The following is an 18,265-nucleotide window of genomic DNA, read 5'->3' on the forward strand; positions in this document are numbered from 1 at the left end:
TTAGTAATCTCAACTTTAAAGATCTTTTACATAACTATCATGAAAGCCTTTCCATGTATATAAGTGATCTCTTCATATGAAATTCTTTTGCTGGTTAGTTTAGTGTACATGTTATATTACAAGCACCTGCATATTAGTTTCAAGTATCCTTCGTACCTCAGTTTATAAAAGCAACTGTTTCCTTTCATAAAGCATGAAAAATAATATGCATCGGTCTCAACATTGACCCGGAATATTTATGAACAATGCTTGATGTAATAGGAATCTCATAATTATAATAACTTTATGATTTTCTTTGCAAAATATTTTTGTCTCATGAACTTAATCTTTACTCTAGATTCATTACATAAATATTAGATTCATTAATCAAATTTAAATAAATGTTAAAAATAGAGAAAGCTTTTATTAATAATAAATATATTTTATATTAATAAAATAAGTGCTGCATATATCCAATTGAATGGCTATATGAAATATTCACTAACATGTGTATCATCTGATAAAATCAATGAATTAGAGATAATTGAAGCAGCTAAGGCAGCCAACGATTATGATTTCATATCCAGACTAAAAAACAAATATGATACATTATGCGGAGACAGGGCAGCGCAACTATCAGGGGGGGAAATAGCATATCGCTATAGCCCGTGCCATTCTGAGAAATCCAACAACATTGCAGTGTTAGACAAAGGGAATGTGGTGGAAAAAGGGACTCTCTCATCTTTGTTGACCAATGGAACTAATGAAGCTTATTATTCATTGGTTAGTCTCCAAAGTACACACAACACCTTTACTAGTCATCATAATCTAGATTGAACTATAAATTTCTATGAAATATTAGGGGTGGTGGAAGGAAAGTAATTGTAATTACAACTTAAATACAAATACTAGTAATTTCCTTTATCATTACTTTCTAAGTTAAGGTATTTGTTTTTGGGATAATTATAAAAAAAAACTTTGTAGTTTATTCATTTTTTTCACTTTCTTTTTATTCTTTAAAAAATTACAAATAAACATCTTGGAGGTTATATGTTTATAACACTTTACATCTTCTAGTTGACTTACCCAAAAAAGTTAATGAAAAAGGTTCAATTATTGATATGAATATCGTTATCTTCTATTTAATGACTAAAAAGTCTATTTTCAATCAAAATAACAAAAATATCATAAATGTTATTGTTGCTTAATTTATTTTTTAAAAAAAACCAGCCAGTGTTCCAATTGCTTCATAATTATAAAAATATCATAATTTACATGTTTTAACAAGATATTTTCCTTTTCCCTCACCATTTCCAGCTGCAATCACATCAACTTCTTCAAAAAAAAAAAAATTATAAACAAAGCATCATTTTTCAGCAAACAAAAATATTAGTCCCATTGTCAACACAAACACACCATTTGAGCATAACAACTCACCATCATATTTAACATGCAAACTTCTAGCAAAACTCCAGCAAACACGCTACCAAAGATCCCATAGACACTTTGCCAATATCTCTAGCAAATACACTCCCTAAAATTCAAGCAAACAAACAACCAATATTCAAGCAAACATACATTATCAATATTCAATCACTATCCAAAACACACCGACTACTAGCATTTCTAGTAAACACGCATTCCTAAATTTTCAGCACAAATACAACTACCAACAAGCACACACTACCAAATATTCAAAATAACAACCCAAAACACACACCACCAACAACCTCTAAAATTTCCAACACATATACAACCAATAACAAGCACATGCATTATCAATATGTCATCATCTATATCAAATAGCTTACAAACTTGCAACAACTTGGATGAAATAAAGCTTAAGAAAAGAAAGTGTATGAAATAGAAAACATATATAAGTAAAAACAAGCTATTCTACATATATGATGACAAGTCATGCAATAATAACTTCATTGATTGGTGCAAACTTATGAATAAAATTAAATTAAATATAGAAGGGAGAGGAGATGGTAATGATATCGAGCGAATACTTGATGAAGTGAAGAAAATGAAAAATGAATTATATAGAGTCTGATCAAGAATCACAATATATTTGCTAGTTTTGGAAGTTTAAAGTTATTACTGGTAGCTAATTTAGTATGTGTAATGTTAATGTTCCTAACTAAGATGTTGTTCATGTTGAATAAATAAAATAAAACATATGTATTCCCTAGTAAACAAAATACATGAAACATAAATATCAAATATAGCAAAAGCATGCACATTAAGATAGTAAAATCCATAATTTAAACCTGTCATAACAATGATCCATAACATTTATATTCTTATTGCTTGAAATAGTTAAAACAAATCCATAATTTGGTTCATCTAGATCCTCCAATCAATGTATGATGGTTTGGGTAAAGTGTTCAGAGGATGAAGTATCAACACTAGTCTATAATCTCTAAGAACATTGATTAGCAATAGAACAATTTTTAAACTAAGTGAACTAGCCTGCATATTTAAAAGACTAACTTGTGTTTGTGTTGAGGGTTAAGAGAAGGATGGGCTAACTCCATTTCCACCACCTTACTATCTCTCTCACCTTTGGAATCTCTTATTCCTCTAACAACACCACTCTTTCCTTCGTTAGCACCACTAAATCCTCTTACAACACCACTAGATCCTTGGCAACACTGGATCCTCTAATTTATGTAGCACTATCTTTTTAGCATGTCATGAAATTGTAGTCATCTTGCTTACATATATTGCATCTAAGTGTGAAAGCCCTTTTTCTATAGTACCAGGTTGATATTCTCCATGTTCTTTTCATCTATTTTTTCTTAGTCTACCCATGCTTTTTTTAAGATTAGTGGTAGAACAATCATATTGTATGTCATTAACATCTAAATCAACTTCTAGTAATGGATGCATCACCTCATTGTATATCTTCCTAAATGTTTTTATAATGTAATATGCATGACATAAATCTTCTATTTGTAAAATTAATAACATTAACACTAGAAGTGTCGATTACAATCCTATAACCAACAACATTAAAACCAGAAGTACCCATATCAGCACTAGAACTACCACTACCAGAAAATCAGAGAAAACCAATGGAATTACCGACGGAAATATTTCGTCGGTAGTTATTACTGACGGACTAAATTCTGTCTCAAAATCTGACGGTATATACCGACGGACTAACTCCGTCGGAGATACGGTCGGTATATATCGACGGAAATATTTCGTCGGTATATACCGACCGTATCTCCAACGGACTATACATTTTGTTTGGAAAGATGCAACGACGTGGTGACATGGAGTTTTTTCAGATGATTTTACCGACGGAATGACCGAGGGATTCAAACTAAGATAGCCGTACAGTGACTTGGCACTGTCACCGACGGAATCACCGATGGAATATATCCGTCGGTGAGTCCATCGGTAAAAACCATTATATACACCCCCTCTGCCGACACTCTCTTCCTCTGTTTCTCCTTCTTCTTCTTTCCCATCCCACCTCTCCCCTCCCAAACTGCAGCCAACCACTTATCCCAACTCTCCACTATTTTCAACACAAGCACTCAAGTTTCTTATACCTTGTACGTGGTCACAATATCCGTTTCTTGTGGATTTTATCATTTTTTTGTAAGTAAATCAATTCTTTTTAGTTTTAACATTTAAATGTGAATTTTATTATTTTTTTAGGATATGTATTTTGTTAACGTATGTACTTGTTTGATTCTTATTTGTCAAAGAAACTTTTAGTATGAATGTATAATTTTATAGTTGTTATAGTTTGTTTTAGATTTTGTCAAATTATATTTGTTTGTAAATTGTTGAAATTTTGTTTGAATTACACCGAATTAAATGTGTTGTGATGAAATAAATAATTAATAGCGAGTTTAACGGGTCTTTTTTAATTGTTATCAATTCTATTTCGAAGTTGTGATTTCTGTAAATTTATATATGTATAAATTTGTATGTATGAACGTTGATAGTTGATAATTGATAATGAATATTTAACATAAGTGTTGTTTTAGTTTGTTTGATAATATCGGGGAAAACCAATATTTTTGTTATGTTTTATAGAGGTTCAATAGAAGTCATGGATGATTGTTCATGGATGTATCGGGACTCACCCCAAGGATTGCGGAGGATGGATTATTATAACGGTGTCCAAGGTTTTATAAATTTCGCAACATCTATTCCGAGGAATTTTACTGATGGCGGTATTAGGTGTCCATGCAGGAAGTGTAAAAATTTAAAGTTTCTGCATCAAGATGTTGTAACGATGCATCTTCTAACCAAAGGGTTCATGAGGATTACCTGTGTTGGTATGCACACGGAGAACTATTTGTTCTTGATGAGAGCATGGAAGAATAGGCGGTTGGGTCAACTTCTAGTGCTAGCAACATGCATGAAGTTGGAAATGAGAACAGTAATCCATACATGAATATGGTTATGGATGCAATGAGAATGAGTGAAGGTAATGTTAGGGAATGTCCAATCGTAGAAGAAGAACCTAATGTAGATGCAGCAAGGTTTTTTGATCTGTTGAAAGATTCTGATGAACCATTATGGGATGGCTGTACGAACCACAGTAAATTATCAGCCGTAGCACAGGTGTTCACCATCAGGTCAGATCACGGGTTGAGTGAGGCCGGTTATGACAAGATTATTGAATGGGCGAGAAGCATTTTACCTGAAAGGAACAGTCTGAAAGAGAACTTCTATGCTGCCAAGTCCATGATGAAACCCCTCGGTTTAGGATACCAGAAAATTGATATATGTCCTAACTTCTGCATGTTATACTACCTTGAAAATGCTGAGATGACCGAGTGCATGACATGCGGGCATTCCCGTTACAAACCCAGAACTGGTAGAGGGAAGACTCTCGTGGCATATAAAAAACTTAGATACTTCCCAATCACACCTAGACTACAGAGGTTATTCATGTCACCAAGAACTGCTGAGTACATGACATGGCACCAATCACACCATGCGGTTGATGGAGTGATGGTTCATCCTTCTGACGGTGAAGCATGGAAACACTTTAATAGTGTGCATCCTCACTTTTCAGCTGAATCAAGGAACGTGCGTCTTGGGTTGTGTACCTGGATTCAACCCATTCGGGTCATTTGCTGCTCCTTATTCTTATTGGCCAGTCATACTGACGGTTTATAACTTGCCACCGGGGATGTGTATAAGGCCGGAGTTCATGTTTTTATCTATGGTCATACCAGGTCCGAGCAGTCCGGGGTGGAATATAGATGTTTGTCTTCGTCCATTAATTGATGAGTTGACACAGTTGTGGTCCTCTGGATCTTTGACTTTTGACATCTCGAGAAAACAGAATTTTGTTATGAGAGCGGCTTTGATGTGGACTATCAATGATTTCTTTGTTGGCAGAGTTGAAAAAGATGTTGCACCCCCGTTTCTTTCCGGTGAAGAATTGTTTGATGTTGTGTCAGAGTACGGTGACATTGTGTTTGGTCTCCAATCAGGTAAGTAGAAGTTTCCTGGTTTTGGTTTGACCCATAATTGGGTGAAGCGAAGTATCTTTTGGTAGCTTCCTTATTGGAAGACCAATCTTCTCCGCCATAACCTTGACGTCATGCACATTGAAAAGAACGTGTTTGAGAACATTTTCAACACCGTCATGGATGTGAAGGGGAAGACAAAGGACAACATCAAGTGTAGATTGGATGTAGCGCTGTTATGTAACCATAAAAATATGGAGTTGGTTTGTGATGGGTCACGGGTCGCAAAACCAAGAGCAAGCTTCGTGCTAGAGAAAAACACACAACTACTAGTCTACAAATGGCTTAAGAGTCTGCGTTTCCCCAATGGACATGCCTCGAACATATCAAGGCTGGTTAACACGGAGGAATGCAGATTATATGGAATGAAGAGTCATGACTGCCATGTGTTTATACAAACACTCGTCCCATTAGCTTTTCGTGATTTGTTGCCAAAGGGGATATGGGATGCACTAACGGAGATCAGTCATTTCTTCAGAGATATATGCTCCAGCAAGTTGAATATTGATCACATTGAAAGGCTTGAAAAGAATATCGTCGAGACAATATGCAAACTTGAGATGATATTCCCTCCATCATTTTTTGACTCAATGGAGCATCTACCCGTACATTTACTGTTTGAGGTAAAAGTTGGAGGACCGGTCCAATACAGATGGATGTATCCATTCGAGAGGTACTTGTTCAATCTTAAAAAAAAGGTTAAGAACAAGGCGCATGTTGAGGCGTCAATATGTGAGGCCTATATTGTTGAGGAGATCTCAACATTTATCTCATACTATTTCGAACCTCATTTGAGAACAACGATCAACCGTGTTCCACAGCATGATGATGGTGGTGAAGTGCCTTCAAGTGGGAACTTGTCAATATTCTCCAATCCTGGACGACCCACACCTAAAAATGCCGTGAGGGGAAGACATTTGTCTGAAATAGAGTTTAGACAAGCACACAATTATGTCCTATTTAATTGTGATGAGCTGAGACCCTTTATTAAGTAAGTAGATGTTCGACTTAAACTTTGTCAAGAGTGTATTATTTATGTTTTGTGATACCATAAACTCATATAATTTGAAACAACCTTGCAAGCAGCATCGACGATACTTACTGTCCAATAACTCACAGCTGACCGAATCCCAGATCTTTCAATTACAAGATGAACAATTTGCCACATGGTTTAGAACACATGTAAGTCCTATCACAAACTCATTATCTCTTGCAATGTAATTAATTGTATGTCAATTTTACATAATATCCGTTTATTGATTATTGTTGTATTTAATTTACAAGGTTTATCAAATGGGAGGTAGTGTTGCTATTTCACTGTCTTTACTAAGCCTGGGCCCTGAAAGAAAAGTCAAGTGCTATAACGAGTATTTTGTCAATGGATATTTCTTTCATACTGAAGAATACGGGCATGGAAGAAAGACATACAATAGCGGTGTTTGTCTTAAGGGATCGACTTCTAGTGAGTTTGAAGTTGACTACTACGGTAGATTGGAAGATGTCATTGAACTGCAATATCATAACGAGCAGAATAAAGTGTTTTTATTCAAATGCTATTGGTATGACACAACTGATAGAGGAATCAGAGTAGATCCTCACTATGGTCTCGTTGAAATCAACTCAAAAGCTAGACACCGTAATGTAAACGACGTCTTTGTTTTTGCAAAGCAATACCAACAAGTTTATTACACATACACCCCTTCGTTTAGAAAGGACCGATCAAGAGTTGATTGATTATCCGTTTTAAAAACAAAACCCAAGGGTCGTGTCGAGGTTGTTCAGGATGAGAACGAAGACACTAGTGTGATAGATGAAATCTTTCAAGCTAGTGAGTTGGTTGAACCATACCTAGTTGCTCCTTCGATTGACTTAGAAGAAAATTTGAATTTTCGTGTTTTCAACGATAATCTTGTTGATGTTGACGTAGAGGAGTTGAATGCTCTTATGAGCTCTACTAGTGGACAAAAGAATGTTGTTGAAGAAGATGATAACGAAATTGAAGAGTGCGATGAAGCTGATGATAACAATTCAATTGAGGACGAAGATGAAAATTCCGACTAACTAAACATGTTCTAAAGCCTTATTTTTATAATGTAATAATTTGGAACATGAAATATTTATTCTTCTTTAATGGTCAGCTCTTGTTATTGTGCTACGTGTGCTGTAAGATTGCAATTCAAGATTTTGTGACACGGTTACACAAAAAAATAAGAAAAATTTACGATTTCACCGACGGACTAAAACCCGTCGGTATTTCAAAGAGAGTTGAAAAAAATTACGGGATTGTGCCACTTTCACCGACGGACTACAACCTGTTGGTATTTCACAGAGAGTTGCAAAACATTTACGGGATTGTGCCACAATCACCGACGGCTTTCTGACGTAAAATACCGACGGAATTACGCACATCCCAAAGCGCACACATGTCAGACACGTGTCCGTCTGCACAAATACCGATGGATCGAAAAGTCTGGCGGGATTTTTGAACTTTTTTGGTGCGCATTTCAATTAATTTCTGACGGTATTACCGACGAAAGTTAATGCCACCGACAACAATTAATTTCCGTCGGAAAAATTGCAGTATAAAACCTCCCCTCCCCCAATTTGGTTCATTTTTTCTCTGGCTTTGTTTCTTCTTCATTTTTTCTTCTCCGTTCATTTGGTTGCATTTGGCTTTTTTAAGAGATTTACCCCTATTTGGTGGTAGTTTTAAAAGGTATGTATTCTTTTTTCTTTATCTTTGTATTTTTTTATTTTAATCATGATTATTTGTTTTGGTGTTCTTTGTTTTGTGTATTGTTTGTAGATAAAATCTTAAATTCAACACACTATTAAGGTTAGCATTTTTTATTCCCAAATTTATTTTGAATTGATATAGTGTTTTTTAGGTTTGTGTATTGTTTGTTTTGTGTTTAGGTTGTTTTGTATAGTTTTTTTTAGTTTTTTCATTTTATTTATTCATTTTATGATATTATTGTTTGTATTGGTATAATTTTTATTGTTGAATTTATGTTAAAAATATTAATTTATACATTTAATTAGTTTATCTTAATTTAGGATATTATTGTTTACCTGTCATTGTTATTGCTTGTAACTCTAAGTACCAATTTAACAATGAATGTTCATAGTTGAAATTGATTCTTTTACTTGAATTTCATTATATGATATTATTGAATAAGATGTTTTGTGTTGATGATGAGTTGGGCTGAGATCCAAGATGATTGGATCGGGATGTGAAATAAAATTGGAAGTGTAATATGATTTTGTCGATAACTTGGGACCCCCCAGTATAGGGGAGACTCTGTCGAATTTTTTTTTAAATAATCAAAGTTAATTATATAATTATTCGTATAAATTTGTGTAGATGCGTAGAATGAAATCTACAGCACGTCGTCAGAAGACGGTTGCAGCTAGTTCTTCTAGCAGCGAGGAGGACATATCCTTAGGTGCTGATCATGGCGAGGAATGTACGCCAACTTGTGATGCTGCCTCTTCTAGCGCGGTTTCACAGCGCAGAAGCGGTGCGCCTTCACAGCGGGGTCAATTCACCCGCAAGTACCAGGCACAATGGAAGGATGACCTCTTAATGTAAGTTTGTTTAGGTTTTACTTTTTTTTATATACTTATAACATAATTTATGAACAACTAATTAATATTATTACTTTTATTTAATTTCAGGTTCACAAACATTGAGGCTGCAAGGGCTATAACATTGGCGTTTAAATTGTCGATGGAGATTCCATTGTTTCAATGGAGCCAGGTTTCCAAACATCCTGAGTGGAAATCTAATATCGATGCATAGTTTAAGCGATTTCAGGTCGGTGTTAGTTTTTAATTTTCAGCTTATTTTTAATAAATAATTTTTATAATTTTATATCTTGTAATATTTTTATTTTATATGAATTATTTATATACACATAATAAATTTGAGTGGGATAGGGCGAACAACAATGTTGTGAGGAGGGTATGGGAGAATCACGCGGCAACTAGGTAACATCGAAAATAATATTTATTTTTGTTTTATAATTTTATGTTTTAAATTATAATTTGTTACTATGGAAGTAGGTTGCGTGATTTTTGGTATGATACCAAAAAAAAAAAACACGAGGGATAACGGTCTTGAAGGATGGAATGAGGTGGCGGTTTGGCGGGAATTCAAACCGCCATTCATCTCGGGGGAAATATGGACGGCATATATTGAGCACGTGACCTCACAGCGGTTCTCACGGCGTTCACAGTCCGGCGCCGACAACCGGAACCGGCAAATTCATGGTTCGGTGACCACGCACACTGGCGGATCCGTCCCATTCAGTGCATATGCAAAGCGGATGGTAAGATTAATTTTAATGAAATATATCATTAATTAATTTCTCGTTCCTTATTAAATAACTTTCAACCTATTTTTTCCTTACAGGCTGCGTCTCTTGGACGTGAGCCGAGTCCAATGGAGCTGTTTGTAGAGACGCATGTGCGAAGTCAAGACCGCCAAAAGGGGATGCAACAGTTTGTGGACAACCGTGCTCAGCACTTTGTGGTATGTTCGTTCATTCATTTTATTTTGTAAGTTATTATTTTCTTGAATTGCATCTTGAATTGCATATGATGATTTTTTTTTAAATTTTCAGGAGACCTATAATAGCCGGTTGAGGGAGAGATATGGGGACAATCCTTCGACCCATCCAGATTTCAATCCAGATTTGTGGATGGAGGTGGGACCGTCTGGTGGACCCGATAAAAATCGAGTCTACGGGCTCTCCAACACTACGGCTGAAAACTTGCGTTCGGCTCGTAGTGTCTCAACCGTTGGAAGCACTCCATCAGTATCGAGCACCCAGTTTGAGGAGCTCACTGCCTTGAAACAACAATATCAACAACTCTTGACGAATTATAATGAGCTCTGTCACATAGTCATGGAGATGAGATCAAAGATGGGTGATGATACTTGTGCATGGTCTTTTTAGCTGTACGGTCCCGGGAACAACCAGCCTCCTCCTCCTCCTTCTCCTCCAGCTCCGCCGCTATCCTAGTTTAATTTTGTTTTTTAAACACATTAAATTTGTAATTAATATTTGGATGAATATTATTTAACATTATTTTAATATTTTTAATGTTTAATCCAATTTTATTTGTTTATTAGAGTTTTACTATTAATAAATTATTTTTTTATATATATTTTAAATAGATACTGACGGCGTTACCGACGACTATTATCCGTCGGTGATTCACAGAGAGTTGCCAAACAATTACCAGCCATGCCATCATTACCGACGGATACTATCCATCGGTGATAACATACAGACGGCTTTACCGACGGATATTATCCATCGGTATTTCACAGAGAGTTGCCACACAATTACCACCGATGCCATAATTACCGACGGATTGTCCGTCGGTAATTACCGTTGAAAATTCAGACGGATTGATTCCGTCGGTAATGTTCCAGCCGGAATTTTTTTTTTGGCGCGTGTATCCGTCTGTAAGACCGTCGATGTTCCGTCGGTGGGTTGTTTTTTTTATTTGCGACAGAATTAGCAACGGAAAGGGGAATTACCGACGACTATTATACCGATGGACGTGTTCCGTCGGTGAGGCCGTCGGTAATTATTTCACCAACGGAGTTCATTCCTGTCACCGACGGAATGAGTCCATCGATAAAACTGTTTAATGGTGTAGTGTACCAACGCAAAATTCATCATCATCATCTAAATTAAGATCTTCTCCGATCAAATAATATCACTTTATTGCTGCTATTAACATTATCATCACCATCCTATGCTGCATGCAAAATATTTGGCTTCATGGTTCCTCAAGTGAGATTTACTTGTTGCGAGTCTCACACATGGACTTGCTTGTGTATTTCACCTGCAAAATATCTAGAGAGTGTTGAGATTTGCTCTTAAAGTGCTGTGCTTAGGGCTGCTCTTCAATTAAAACAATGATGTCTCATGTAATTTTCGTTTTTTGATTTGTTATCTGAATAAATGAGCGAGCATCTGTAGATGACTGAACATTTTCTTTGTTGTCAATAACATTTCATTTTCTTGGGATATGTATACTGATAGAGGTGAATACTTACTTGGGAAACCTTCAGAGCTTCTTGAACATGGGTATTATGAGATAGGCTCCTGTCATCAGAAGGTCTACCGGGGGTGGCACTGTTATTGTTGACTAAGGGACTATTTTTGTTACTCTTGTATGTAACAAGGATGATGTTCCTGGAGTTCAACCATATCCTCGTTCCATCATGTCTTGGAGTGCTCTTTTGTATAGTCAAGTGTTTCGAAGGATTACTGATTTCCAACTCCATGGGACTGGTACTTCTATCTTTGGATTATAAGGATTTTTCCTTTGTGTTATATTATGTAGGAGACTGGTAGAGGTGACATATTTAGACAGTTAGATGCGTGATGTTCTTAATCACGTCTGAAAAAATCATGTCAATTTCTCTCTTCTGTTGTTGTTTGAAGAGAAATTTGTTTCTAGTTTTGCTCTTATAAGCGAGAAGATATAATAACTATACGATCTATCTTACATGTAAACAATATCTGCTTTCAGATTATGTCTTCGGTGATCGCAAATTTAGTGGAAAAGCACAATCTATAACCAAAAAACGCTGGATACACCGTCCTTATGGGATTACGAGGTCAGTAGAATGGCTTATTTGAAGCTACCTGCACGGGCTTCTGAATATAGATTGGTATTTTATTTCCTTCTTCACTGTCTTTCTTTCTTGAGCTCTCTGTTCTGCCACTAAAAAAATTTAATTGGTTGCTTCTGGGTGAATCAAGTAATGTCTTGTTCTAATCTTGAGGGGTGTAGCTCAACTGGTCAGGATCTAAGTTTATTTTCTAGATATCACCAGTTTGAGTCTCACAAACCTCGGAGTTATTGGAGGTTTACATGGTCGTTAACTTCAGGACCCGTGAGATTAGTTGAGATACATGCAAGCTGGCCCCAAACACCTACATTAATAATAAAAAAAATATAATGTCCTGCTCTCACTGCAGATCCTATGACATTAAAACAAACAAAAAATAATATTTTCTGGGGATGCTATTATTATAGAATAAATGCACAATAGTTGTGGCAGCAAAGATAAAAGGACACATGTTTTTCTTTTCATATGCTTTCCGAGTTATGCCTATTGTTCAAGAAATGGGTTGATAAAAAAAAATTAGGTTATAGCATAATTATATATTGTACAGTTTTATATTATTAAGTATAATTCTCAATCCAATTAATAAATATAATATATATATTTTTTATTGTCTTTTGACTTATGAACTTCTTATTTGGAAAAGTTTTTTTTTCTAATAATACAAGGATATTCAACAGCTAATTTTAGAATTTTTCCTAGTTCTACAAGGATCTTTAATGTTCAAAAATTATTTTTCTTACAATAATTCTTGGGTTGATTTTTCTTTTTGCATAATTTTATGCTAATAAACATAATTTTTTATTCAACTGTTGGAGATTGAAATTTTACCATATATTTCTAGAGATCCTTATTTATATTGAGTTAAAATTTTAGATCAATTTGACATCAAAAAGACCTTACGATAAGGTCCATAAGCTACTGTACAAGATTTATATTAGTTTACTAGTTGATTTAGGTTTTTTTTTCTTATTTTATTATTTTTCCAAAATTATTTAGGATGTTTTAACCTATTATAAATATGATTATTTAGCTTGTATTTAGGTCTTAGCTTTGGATTAATGATGATTTTAACAAAAAAGGATTTTTCCTTTGTTTTGCATGTTGCAAACAACCTTTCTTTGCAAGGAAAAAGATCGTATACTAACTTAGCGAAGATTAACTAGTTTCGTGGCATTACTCGCATACTTCGGGTTCTTAGGTATAAATTTATTTCTGGGTCCAAGTTCTTTTCTGAATACTTTTGGTTTTTAGGTATAGGGTTACCTCTAGGTCAAGGTTTCAAACCTAATATTCGACTTTCTTGGGATAGTTTTCAATTTCATTGTGGATTGCGTGATCACGAGGTCCCATGGTCACGTAACCCACATGTGAGAAAGACAAATCCTGGAAAGCCAGAAAATCAGGTTTGATAGAAGTGTGACACGAAGATTACTTAAACTACAGCACCAACAATATTGGAATATGAACCCCCACCTAATGATTAGTGAATCGTGAATAAGAAGTATAAGAAAGAACGCCACAAAGTCAATTATACTTTAATAAGTTGGATTGTTCTTTATTTAACCAAATAGAAATGTATTGCATCATACAATACACAAGTTTATTCAAAACATCATGGCTCCAAAGTTAAAACCTAAGTACAAGCTAAATAACCTTAGTTAAAATAGGTAAACAAAATCCTAAACAATTCTGGAAAAATAATAAAACAGTTCTAAATGAAATAGAAAAAAAAAAAGAATCTTAAATCAACTAGTAAACTAATATAAATCTCATATAGTAGCTTATGGACCTTATTGTAAGGCCTTCCCGATGTCGAATTGAATATAAATTCCAACCCGATATAAATCAAGACCTCTAAAAAGTATGATAAAATTTCAATATGATCCAACAGTTGAATAAAAAATCATGTTTATTAGCATTAAACTATGTAATAGGAAAATCAGCCCAAGAATCCTTGTAAGAAAAGAATTTTGGAACATTAATGGAATCGTTACCACACTTAGAAATTATATTGGTATCTATTAAAGATGTAGAACTAGGAAAAGTCCTACAACTATCTACTGAATATCCTCCTATTATTAGGAAAAGATTCATCTCCAAATAAAAAGTTCACAAGTCAAAAGGTAACAAATAACAAAATTGATATTGTATCTGCTAACCTATATCACGATACCTTTTATAACTCCGATCAACCTGAAATTTTAACTCAATGTAGATCAATATGTCTGGGAACTCTTGGTAAAAATTCTGCGTAATCCATTTGTCAGATTGAGAGCTATGCTTAATAGCATAAAACTGGATCGCATGTATAATTACGCTAGAATTTTAATTTCTTTGTTCAACATTTTCTTGGATCGTATCATTCCCTCTCTTTTCAAAGTGATTTACTCTCAAATCACTGATAGATACAATGGATGTTTAATAAGTCTCTTGTTTAATCCTTCAAACCTCTTTTCTTGCCAACACTTGCCTCTAACAACTTTGTATAAATAGTCCTTCTCTTTTGCCTTTCATCCTCTCGGTGTTGTTGATCCTCTCTCTCTTATGCTTGCCATTCATAGAATAGTTATTTTAACTTATCAAATTCTTTCCTTAAAACCCCAAACATATATGATAAGTTTTTGTGTTCTCGAGTGAGAACCCTTTTTAGTTGTCTCTCCCTTAGCGAATACATGACACAAATAGAAAAATAAGACAATACACAACCAAGATATGATATAAAAACACTATGGAATAGGAATTCTAACCTAAAATTTCAAATCCGAAACTATAGGTACCCAACTTATTTTAATGAGATCAAACCTAAAAACTTCAATCTACCTTGATACCCAAAAGAATCAGCTCCTATAGACCTGAATTTGTGATCTCTTTTATTGTTTTTTTACTCTTAATAGATATTCTGGGTAGAATTAAAATGTTGGACACTTTTTTCTTTTATCAAAAGACCATTAACACAAAACTAGACAATAACTAAAGAAGAAAAAAAAAACATACCTGAAACAAGATACAAAGAAAAAAAAAGATATAGGTAGAAATAAATTTACATAACAAAAAAAATAGATATAACTTGATAAATAGAGCTAAACTTTGATACCAGCTGATGTGAACCTTGTGATCATGTAGTCACATAACTCACATGCAAGAAGAACAAATCTCGGAAAGCTAAAAAATCAGGTTTAATAGAAGTGTGACACAAAGATTACTTGAACTAAAACATTAATACTATTGGAATATGAACACCCACACAACGATTAGCGAATTTGAATGAGAAGTATAAAGAAGAACATCACAAAGTCGGTTATACTTTGATAAGTTTGATTGTTCTTTGTTTAACTAAAACCCCGTTTGTTTGCTGGAAAGTAGTTTCCTTTTGAAAAGTGAATTCCGGGAAAGTGAATTATTTTCCGATGTTTGGTAGTGTAATGAAAAATAAGTTGGAAAACATTTTCCAGTATTTGGTAATGAAAAATAACTTATTAATGTTTTATTTTTTCAAGTTTATTAAAATAATGAGGAACAAATCTTACAAATTAAAAAGTTGAATGGGAATGAAATTGAAAAAAAATATAATTTCATAAATTATTTTAAATAAAATAAATAATAATCAAAATAATAGAAATAAAATCTAAAAAATAAAAAAATTGAAAGATGAAGAAATTAAAATAATAATAATAATTAACATTTCATAAATTATTTCAAATAAAATAAGTAACTATCAAAAGAATGAGGACCAAATTTGATAGATAAAAAATTTCAATTAAAAAATGATAAGGGAAAAGCAAGTAACAATTATAAAAATAAGGACCAAAATTAATATAAAAATTAAATTCTCAGGGATGAAATTGAAAAACAAATATTCAAAACAAAATATATATAGCAATCAAAAGTTTGAGGACCAAATTTGATATAATCAACAAATAATATGACATTTTTAAATTTTTCACAACTTCCGGAAAGTGTTTTCCGCCCAAAATAAAAGGAAAACACTTTCCTGGAAACCAAGCCAAATTTTTCTTTGACTGAAAAGTGTTTTCCGTTGACCAACTTTTCTAATGGCAAATAAACACATGAAAGTTTGTATAGTGATTTCCCGGAAACTGGTTTCCGGGAAACAAACACAGCCTAAAGCAAAATATTTTGCATCATGCAAAAACAAGTTTATTCAAAACATCATGGCTCCAAAGCTAAAATATAAGTACAAGCTAAATAAACCTATTTATAATAGTTTAAAACATCCTAAAACATTCTGGAAAAAAATAGAAAAAAATCATAAATCAACTAGGAACTAATATAAATCTCGTATAGTAGCTTATGGACCTTATTGCAAGGTCCTTCCAATGTTGGATGGATCTAAAATTTTAACCTAGTATATAACAAGACCTCTAGAAATGTATGGTAGAGTTTCAACTCGATCCAATGATTGAATAAAATATTATGTTTGTTATAATAAAACTGTGCAATAGAAAAAATTAGCCCAATGATCCTTGTAAGAAAAGGATTTTAGAACATTAAAGAAATCATTGTCACACTTGGAAATTATGTTGTTGAGTCTTGGAATTATCTATTGAATATCCTTACATTATTAGGAAAAGAATCATCTCCAAATAGGAAGTTCACAAGTCAAAAGGCAACAAATATATATGGAAATTCCTGGTAAAATTTCTACTTGATCCATTAATTGGATTAAGAGTTCTGCTCGATAGCATAAAACTAGAGAATAGATACAATTACGTTGGAATCTAAATTTTTTTTTTCAACCCTTTCTTGGATCATATCACCTATTGGAACTTTGGAAGTATGGAGTACATAAAAATTACTTCTGGTATTATAATTAATTAATGAGCAGTCAATGAAGTCTTTACTGCCACTTTTCCTTCATTGTGCAGGCAAGAGACAACAATGAATTTATTTGTCGTATGAAGGATTATTTGCTAAGATCATTTTTCGTTGAGAAAACCACAAAGGCTTTTGAAACCTATTTTCCAATGCAACCAATGAGCTTGGATACAAATGGTATAGCTCATAAAAAAGTATTTGTTCACACCACTAGCCTTCTTGCAAAGCAGGAACTCCTGAATGGTTTGGCTTTTGTGTTCTCTGCAACTTATAGTGATGATGATGATGATAGTTCACTCACTGTGGCTTGAGTTGTTGATGCTGCCATGTAGTCTGAGAAACCTGAAAAGTGATGGTTAATTGTATCAAGCTGAAGATTTCATAAGCAGCAAATCTATCAATAATCAAGCGTATAATAGCTAGGATATAACAAAGAAAGTTGACTCTGTTTTTAAGTTTGTAACCGTTAGAAAATATATCCTTAATTTTAGCCCTTTTTCTTAGAATAGATTTTACAAGTTATGTATATATATAAAATATTGATTTGTATATCAAATGGGTCTGCAATACAATTGTTCTCTTGAAAGTAAACAATCTGTACATAAGCCACTCTTATCACTTTCATCATGGTATTAAAGCTCCCCTCCACCGAGAACTTGATCCCCAACTTAGAAAACTTCCCTTCACCCATCACAAACCCGCAATCCACCATAGATGTTCCATTACTTGCACTAGTTTGAAACCCTACTAATTGGCTACATTCTCATTGACTATGTTACTGCGACAAACCATGTCCCTCCCCAAATGGCTTCTCTGTTTCTTCCCTTCAAAAATCCCACTAGGTCAAAGAAGACAAGTTAATTCTCAGTGTTATCTTATCCTTCACTATACCCACCATAACCCCATTTATCTTCGCTACAACAACATCTCAAGTCACATGGTGCAAATTAAACACCATGTATGCAAGCAAGTCTCATGGTTGTGCCATGCAACTAAAGGAGTAACTTACCTTGATTAAGAAAGAACATCGATCAATTCAAGAATATATGCATATTGTCAAGGCCCTTGCAGATGAGAATGCACTTATTGATCATCCCATTTCAAAGGATGACCTTACTATTTATATCTTAAATGGTTTGGGACCAGATTTCAGAGAAATTATCGCACCCATCTGGGCAAGGGAATGCTCGATGTCCTTTGAAGAGCTTTATGATTTACTTGTAAGTCATGAATGCTACTTGCGTCGTCTTGAAGCCACCACACAGCAGCTCATCGCTATAAC

At 34.0% G+C, this 18,265-nt stretch overlaps 1 pseudogene; it reads left to right on the forward strand.

Moving 5' to 3' along the window:
- Positions 1-468: 468 nt before the first annotated feature.
- On the forward strand, positions 469-17,294 carry LOC112327333 (uncharacterized; annotated as a pseudogene).
- The last annotated feature ends 971 nt before the right edge of the window (positions 17,295-18,265 follow it).

This window comes from Populus trichocarpa, chromosome 4 (genome assembly GCF_000002775.5).
Source record: "Populus trichocarpa isolate Nisqually-1 chromosome 4, P.trichocarpa_v4.1, whole genome shotgun sequence".
Taxonomy (NCBI): Eukaryota; Viridiplantae; Streptophyta; class Magnoliopsida; order Malpighiales; family Salicaceae; genus Populus; species Populus trichocarpa.